This window comes from Onychomys torridus, chromosome 12 (assembly GCF_903995425.1).
Source record: "Onychomys torridus chromosome 12, mOncTor1.1, whole genome shotgun sequence".
NCBI classification, from domain to species: Eukaryota; Metazoa; Chordata; class Mammalia; order Rodentia; family Cricetidae; genus Onychomys; species Onychomys torridus.
Genome location: NC_050454.1, coordinates 37,949,722 through 37,958,050, shown reverse-complemented (window position 1 = coordinate 37,958,050; position 8,329 = coordinate 37,949,722). Strand labels below are relative to the sequence as shown.

The 8,329-nt window shown below is 41.9% G+C and overlaps 1 pseudogene; it reads right to left on the bottom strand.

Annotated features, from left to right (window-relative positions):
* Nucleotides 1-5,734: 5,734 nt before the first annotated feature.
* On the bottom strand, nucleotides 5,735-7,271 carry LOC118593852 (annotated as a pseudogene).
* Between the last annotated feature and the right edge of the window lie 1,058 nt (nucleotides 7,272-8,329).

The following is an 8,329-nucleotide window of genomic DNA, read 5'->3' as shown; positions in this document are numbered from 1 at the left end:
GTAGGGGTGAAGGCTCCATGCAGGCATCAGCTCGACCTCTCTACATTCAATGAGCTGTGTGGATGCTGTCCTTAGCAATGGAACCCTGCTGTCAGTTTTCAGAGAGCAACCTTTGGTCCTAGCATCCACCTGGGTTGTTGAAGGATCACCACAGGACCCTATCTACCAATAACTCAACAAAATGCAACACAGTCTCACCACTGGAAGCCTTGCCTGGCTGTAAGAGATGGCCAGTTCAGACTCTGCATCCTCCATCATTAGAAGTCATCACTAGGGTCTTCCCTCCGATACCAGGAAGTCTTCACTGCACCAGGTTTCCACCCTCAGCAAGTGCTGTCTCCCCAGTTCTAGCTGTCTCCCCATTTACTTTCCTCTCCCATCCCCCCAACAAATCCCTTCTACTCCTGTGTTCACCAGCCCCCATCTACCCATAAAATTGATTCTATTTGCCCTTCCCTGGCCCTCCTCTTTATCTAACGTCTCTGGGTCTCTGGATTGTAGTTTGACAGCTAATAGCCACTTATAAGTGAGTGCATACCAAGTTTGTCATTCTGGATCTTGGTTACCTCACTCAGGATGAATTTTTCTAATTTTATCTATTTGCCTGCAAATTTCATAATGTCATTAAATTTTTGTTTTAAATTTTCCTGAGGACTGAACCCAGGGCCTTGTGCTTGCTAGGCAAGCACTCTGCCACTGAACTAAATCCTCAGCCCTGATAATGATGTAATTTTTATAAAATTTTTTTTATTTTTTTGGTTTTTTGAGACAGGGTTTCCCTGTATAGCTTTGCGCCTTTCCTGGAACTCATTTGGTAGCCCAGGCTGGCCTCGAACTCACAGAGATCCACCTGGCTCTGCCTCCTGAGTGCTGGGATTAAAGGTGAGCACCACCAATTCCTGGCCATGATGTCATTTTTTAACAGCTGAATAATACTCCATATATATATATATATATTTAAATACATGCCTTGGTTGAGGGACATCTAGGTTGTGTACAATATTATTTTAAGATGTATTAAATTTGTTTATGCTCTGGAGCATTTGTTTAATGATGCAAAGATGTGTTGCATTCTTTTATGTTGCATTTGTTTAACTCTGTGAAGCTGTGTTACTTTGCCTGTTTAAAATACCTGATGGTTTAATAAAGACCTGAACAGCTAATAGGGAGGCAGGCGAAAGGATGGGCGGGGCTGGCAGACAGAGAGAATAAATAGAATGAGAAATCTGGGAAGAGGAAAGGTCAAGGAGGATCAAGAGAACAGGAAGAGAAGGACGTTAGGGGCCAGACACCCAGCCACACACAACTGGCCATGGAGTAAGAAAGATACACAGAAATAGAAAAAGGTAAAAGCAAAAGGTATATGGGCTAATTTAGGTTAAGATAAGTTGGCAAGAAACAAGGCATGTTAAGGCTGGGCATTTATAAGTAAGAATAAGCCTCCATGTGTGTTTTATTTGGGAGCTGGGTGGCACACTCCCCAAAGAGCAAAAGGGTAGAAAGACAAACAACGGCAAGGTTGTTTCCAGTTTCTGACTATTCTGATTAAGCTGCTGTTAACATAGCTGAGCAAGTGTCCTTGTAGTAGGATGGAGTGTCTTTTGGGCATATGCCCAAGAAAGGTATAGTAGGATCTTAAGGTAGATTGATTCCCAATTTTCTGAGGAACTACCATATTGATTTCCAAATTGGCTGTACAAATTCTCATTTGCACCAACAATGAAGGAGTGTTGCTCTTGCTCCACATCCTCTCCAGCACAAGATGTCACTGTCACTTGTATTTTTAATCATAGCCATTCTAATAGGTGTAGGATGGAATCTCAAGTTAGTTTTTTTTTTTTTTTCCCAACACCAGTGACAGAATTTATTTTGCAAAGCTCAGTTATTGGCCAAGGTTTTCTCAGCAGATTCTTTTTAGCCATTTTCTACCTGCAGCCGATGAGGTGGGTTAAAGTCTGCAGCCCAAGTTACATCACAGTTACCCTTAGTTATTTTAAGAACACAAAGGGTGTGATTTGAACTCAAATCTTATATAGAAAAGCCCTGGGATGAAAAATGCTGTGGTGCCCAGATGCCACCAGCCTTGCCCAGCTATGGGAAGGGGAATTTTTCAGATAGCCAGAACTGAGTGGAGTGGGGTAATAATTGCCTGTGAGTAAGCCTGGGAACACAAGCCCTCTAGTGGTCCTCTGTACTAATTAGGCAGCATTTAAGATCTTCAGGTAAAGCTCCTGGTTGCCTAGCAACTGGCACTGCTCCTAACTGTGAAGGAGCAGTGTAGTTAGAGTTTTCCTGCCTGGCCCATAGTCAGGACAAATCTCTCTTACCTGCCAGTCCCACAGTCTCTCAGACCTAACCAAGTAAGCACACAGAAACTTATATTGCTTACAAACTGTATGGCCATGGCAGGCTACTTGTTATCTACTTCTTCTATCTTAAATTAACCCATTTCTGTTAGTCTATACTTTGCCACATGGCTTGTGGCTTACCAGTGTCTTTACATGTTGCTTTCCATGGTGGCGGCTGGCCGTATCTCCTCCAGCCTTCTACTTCCCAGAATTCTCTTCTCTTTGTCCCGCCTATACTTCCTGCCTGGCCACTGGCCAATCAGAACTTTATTTACACAGAGCGATATCCACAGCACTTCCCCCTTTCTTTTTTTTTTTTTTTAAAGGAAGGTTTTAACTTTTACATAGTAAAATTACATATAATAAAACAATTATCAAGTAAGAATTACAGTTACAATATTAAAGAAGATATCCTATCTATCTTATATTTGTGAGTTTAAGGTTTTATATCTAACTTATCTTTTATCATAACTGAGAAAATTATAACTATGTAGCCTTCAACCACATCAAAGACCTCAGAAGGATATAATATTACCTGAGAAATGGGAGAAGGATACAAGCAACTTTCGGGAGTCTTGCAGGGTAGACAGAGACAGCTGGCAGCCTGGACAGTCACCTAATGTTCCTTTGTAAAGTTGGGGCATTTGTCTTCAGCCCACAGGGCTAGAGTCTCTCAGTCACTTCTCTCAATGTCCTGTAGAATGTCTGGCAGTTTCCTCTGTGAAGCAGGAACCTGAAGGACCATTTTGTCAAGCAAAGTTTAGTGGTCACCTTTCTATGGGTCCTGCATGTCCAGTCGATCAAGCAGTCCAGGCAAGAACAGTTTCTTGCCCAAATGGCTATTTTTGCCAAGGTGAAGATAAGATATGAAGTGTCTTCAATGCCCATCCTCCTCTCTGAAGTAAATTGGTGCTGCCAGGAGCAGACATGTCTCACTGTCCAGAAAGTCTAAATTTTAAAAGTATTTTTAAATGCCATATTCTGTAGGTCTTTGAAGTATTTGAAGATTACCCATCTATCTGAAATATCTCTATGTATATCTAGAAGACTTAACTAACATGGCTACGAGTATGATTATCATAGATGACTAATCATTAATCTATTTTTAATTATCCATTTCAATTTAAAATGAGCTATACAAACATAATACCTTAAACATGATTAGAAATATACACACAGTATAACAAAATTAACTTTAAGTTTGTATCAATAGACTAAAATCTAAACCAATGTAAAACATTTTAAACAAGTTGTTGCTCTTTTAGAAGTAAGTTCATTAATTTACCCTCTCATCCTATCATATCTATATCATATCCCCTTTTTATCTTTAGAAAGAGATTGCATTTATAATCAACCTGTTTTAAATAAAATAGTGGTTTTTCTCTGTCCCACACCAGAGGGCTCTTCTGATTTGGGACACAAGAAGCTCTTAACCTTTTCTTTTAACAATGTGCTTGGGTTTAGAGAAGGAGTGAGCCAATTCCATCTCCAAAGCCAGTTGGGAATTTGGGCGTAGTTTTTCTTACTACTTCCTGCTGGAGGGGGGTGCTGTATCTTTTGGGGACACAAAGAAAATTTTAGGATTATGGAGTAGTCCTTGAGGGTAAACCTCTGAGCCAGTTGCCTTGAAACCATTCTGGATGTTGGATCATCTGGGCCATGGTGTCATCAGAGACCGACCTTTCAGGTGGTCTTGGCTGATCAAACCTGATGTATTTTAATCTGGAACAAATCCACAGCCTCTGGCTTTCTGTGGAAACAAAAGCAGAGACTCTTTTCCAAAGCAACATATCCTTATATCCAAATTTTGAAGTCAAGGCACCTTTAAAATTTACATTTTTGTTTAACTCAACAGCTTTTACAATCAAATCTTTCTCTGCAGTTAAAAATCCCAAAGACAACACAAACCAGATTTTCTGTGTAATATCCATCTTTGTAAGACTGAAACACTGCTGTGGCTGCTGGCTCCACCCACCTCAGCTTTCCAACATGGCAGTGATACAGGTTACTGCCAGCTCTGGGTCTGGAGCCATGTGTACCATCAACTATCAGAAGCCGTCCTATCAAAGTAGTGCATAGCCCAGAAACCTTTTTTTTTTTTTTTTTTTTTAAACTAGCAAAGGCTAAGTCCACCATGTAGCAGAGTAAAATGTCGCTTGTAGATTCCTCATTCCCACCACACTGCAGGTCAGACGCACACGCCAGGAACCCGCCATAGTAGCTCAAACTGGCAGGCTGCTGCTAACTTGAGAGAGACAACTAGGAAGCTGTTTTTAGGTCTGTTTTAGAATCTTTTTTCTCAGGTTTTAGGTGGAAATTCTTGGCAACACGTTGGGTGCCATTTGTAGTTAGAGTTTTCCTGCCTGGCCCATAGTCAGGACAAATCTCTCTTACCTGCCAGTCCCACAGTCGCTCAGACCTAACCAAGTAAGCACACAGAAACTTATATTGCTTACAAACTGTATGGCCATGGCAGGCTACTTGTTATCTACTTCTTCTATCTTAAATTAACCCATTTCTGTTAGTCTATACTTTGCCACATGGCTTGTGGCTTACCAGTGTCTTTACATGTTGCTTTCCATGGCGGCGGCTGGCCTTATCTCCTCCAGCCTTCTACTTCCCAGAATTCTCTTCTCTTTGTCCCGCCTATACTTCCTGCCTGGCCACTGGCCAATCAGAACTTTATTTACACAGAGCGATATCCACAGCAGAGCAGTGTTGGGAAGGTGGTCTTCCAATCTACAAATGTAATGACTGAATTCTTAGGCGTTGAGGAAGAGGTGGTCCTTGGGCAAGGTGAATGCCCTTACTTCCACATTTGGGGAATGTAAGCTAGTGCACCTCATACGGGATTTGTTTCTTTCTTTTGATTGGTTTTTATCCGGCATCAACAAGGCAAGTTTCTTTTCTTATTCCCCTTTTATCACCAAACCAAATGACGCCGGGCTTGACAAACACCATTCTCTGAACTACAACAGATGGCAGCCGTTCATCCAGACCAAAGGATCAGCTATGGGGCCACTTCCACCTTAACGAATTCCTTTCTTCCTGAGTCAGCCGCACCCCTGGCCATCACAGTGGGACAGGACTTCAGGGGGTTTATGTCCTCACCCAAAGAAGGTACAAGAGGGAGAGGGGAGCTCCCAGCACTGCCAAACGCTGCTTTCTCTACTAGACTTTCCTCAATATAAGCATCTCATTCTGGCTGCAAGGTCCCCCAGAGTGTCCCTACTTCTGTCTTTAAGGCACACCAACTCCCCTAAGGCTCTCTGCTTATTATGAGTTAATTCTTTTTACCAAGAAAGTTCTGCATCAAGGGCCTCCCCTTCCCAGCCATTAGCCCTTAGATGCTGAGAGGGTAGGCTGAGGGCACAGATGAATTCACATTAGGGGTTCTGGTCACTGGGGTCACACTTGATCATAACTTTCAGCCTCAATCCCTTTTTGGAGGTTTCAAAGGCTTCTACAGCTTTCTCTAGAGGAAATCTACGGGTAACTAAAGGCTTCACATTCAAGGCCTTCGATACAAGCATGGAAATCGCCATCAGCCACGTGTTGCAGTATCAAAACATGCCCTTTATATCCACCTCCCACACAGATGCATGCATTAGGGGTAAATTAACCATCTCAGAGCCCATTCCCACAATCACCAAGGTCCCACCAGAGTGTGTGGCATAGATGCCCATCTGGATGGAGGATTCTGCTCCTGTGCATTCAATAGTGACTTCCGGCTTGCCTCCTAGCATACTTTCCATTCTGCTGGCAACTTCCTTAGGAGTCTCTTTGGCAATCTGGAGGGTGAAATCAGCTCCAACTTCCTTGGCTTTGGCCAACCGAGAGGAAGATAGGTCAGTCACCAACACCTGAGCAGCTCCCATTGCTTTGGCCACAAGCAAAGTGAGTATCCCAACGGGCCCAGCTTCACACACAAGGACCTTTTCACCCAGAGAAACTGAACCTTGACGGCAGGCATAGATCCCCACAGACAGAGGCTCAATCAGGGCCCCTTCTATTAGGTGTAAGATGGAATCTCAAGTTAGTTTTGATTTTTCATTTCCCTGACCACCAAGAGTGTTGGACATTTCTCTAAGTGTTCCTCAGCCATTTGAGAGTCTTCTGTTGAGAATTCTCCACTTAGATCTACCCCATTTTTAGTTGGATTATTTGGTTGTTTGATGTGGTGATATATTGTGCATTCCCAATAAAACTTATCTGGGTATCAGAGGACAGATTAGACATAGGGGCCAGACAGTGATGGCACATATCCTTAATCCTATCACTCGGGAGGCAGAGATCAGTCTGGATTTCCATGAGTTTAAGGCCACATTGGAAACAGAGCCAGGCAGTGGTGGCACACACCTTTAATCCCAACACTTGAGACCTCATGACTTTGCTTGGGAAGCACATATGCCTTGAATCCCAAGAAGTAAGATGGCAGAGTGGAAAAAGGTATATAAGGCTTGAGGAAACAAGAATTCACTGTCTTTGGACTGAGGATTTCATAGAGGTAAGAACCTGTGGCTGTCTTGCTCTCTGATCTTTCAGCTTTCACCCCAATATTTGGCTCAGTTTTTTAAAAATTACTAAGACCACTTAGCAATTCATGTTACATAGCCTCTGTGTGTCTACTTGGGACCAAGTGGCTGCAGGATGTGGATGGGAGACATTCATCCTGAACATAGGGCCAGGCAGGACCAGGGAAACCTACAGCTACATTTGGCGCTCAATGTGGTAGCAAGAATTTCCACCCAAAAACCTGAGGAAGTTTAAAAAAGCATTCCAAAATGGAGCCAAGAGCAGCTTCCTAGTTGTGTCTCTCAGGCAAGACATGATACAGAGATGCTGCAGCATGTGGGCCTGAGATACAGTATGGCAGGTTTGAGGTGTGTGGGCCTGACCTACAGCATGGTAGATTCCCGCCATGGTACACAGAAGTGTCTCCAAGATATGCAGCACACTGACTGGCAGATTTAGCTTTTGCTAGTACAAAATAAATAAATAAAGAGGTTTCTGGGCTACACACTGCTTAATGGAGGCATAGACCCACTGCTTTCCAGAGTTGGCAGTGAGCGTGGCTCCCAGAGCTGGTGGTAAAAGTATCTCTGCCATGTTGGGAAGCTGAGATGGGTCAGTCCTAGCCACTCTGCAGTTTAAAGCAATGATCAGAAAAGGATTATAGATACACACAATTCAGATGGAATAAACCTCTAAATGGTTTATAATATATGTAAAAGATACATAGACTTGAGAGAGAGAAGAGAAAGGACATAGTCATAGAAATAAAATAAAGTTTAAAAAATAATATATAAAAAAATAAGCCATGTGAAAATGGATATTAGACAGAGAGTCTAGATTGTGTTATCTTTGAGACTTTAAACTACAGAAAGACATAAGCCAGTATATAGATTTTAAAGTTATCTTGACTTCAAAACTTTAATCTAAGGTTATGTTACTTTGGAAAGGAGGCTCTGCTTTTGTTTGCCCAGGAAGCAAGGGGCTATGGATTTGTTCCAGGTTAAGATGGATCAGATTTGATTAATCAAGACCAGAACCTTAACAGATGATACCTATCAACAAAGACTACAGCTGTTTTTTCCAGGACTTGACCATTATCTCAAATTTCCTCAGGATCCCCATGAGATTGCCAGTGCCCCCAATCAGCAGGAAGTAGTATGAGAAGCTATGCCTCAATTCCCAAAATATTGTTTATAAATGTCTATTTTTATTTAAAGGGGTTTGATAATAAATGGAACCCATTTCTAAAGAAGAAAAGGGGATATAGATATGATAGGATGAAATGGTAAATTATTGAATCTACTTTTAAAGAGTAACAACTCATTTAAAATGTTTTATGTTGCTATGGATTTTAGTTTACTGATACAAATTTAAGGTTAATTTTGTCATACTGTGTATATTTCTACTCTTGTTTAAGGTATTAGGTTTGTGCAACTCATTTAAAATTGTAATATATTATTAAGAAA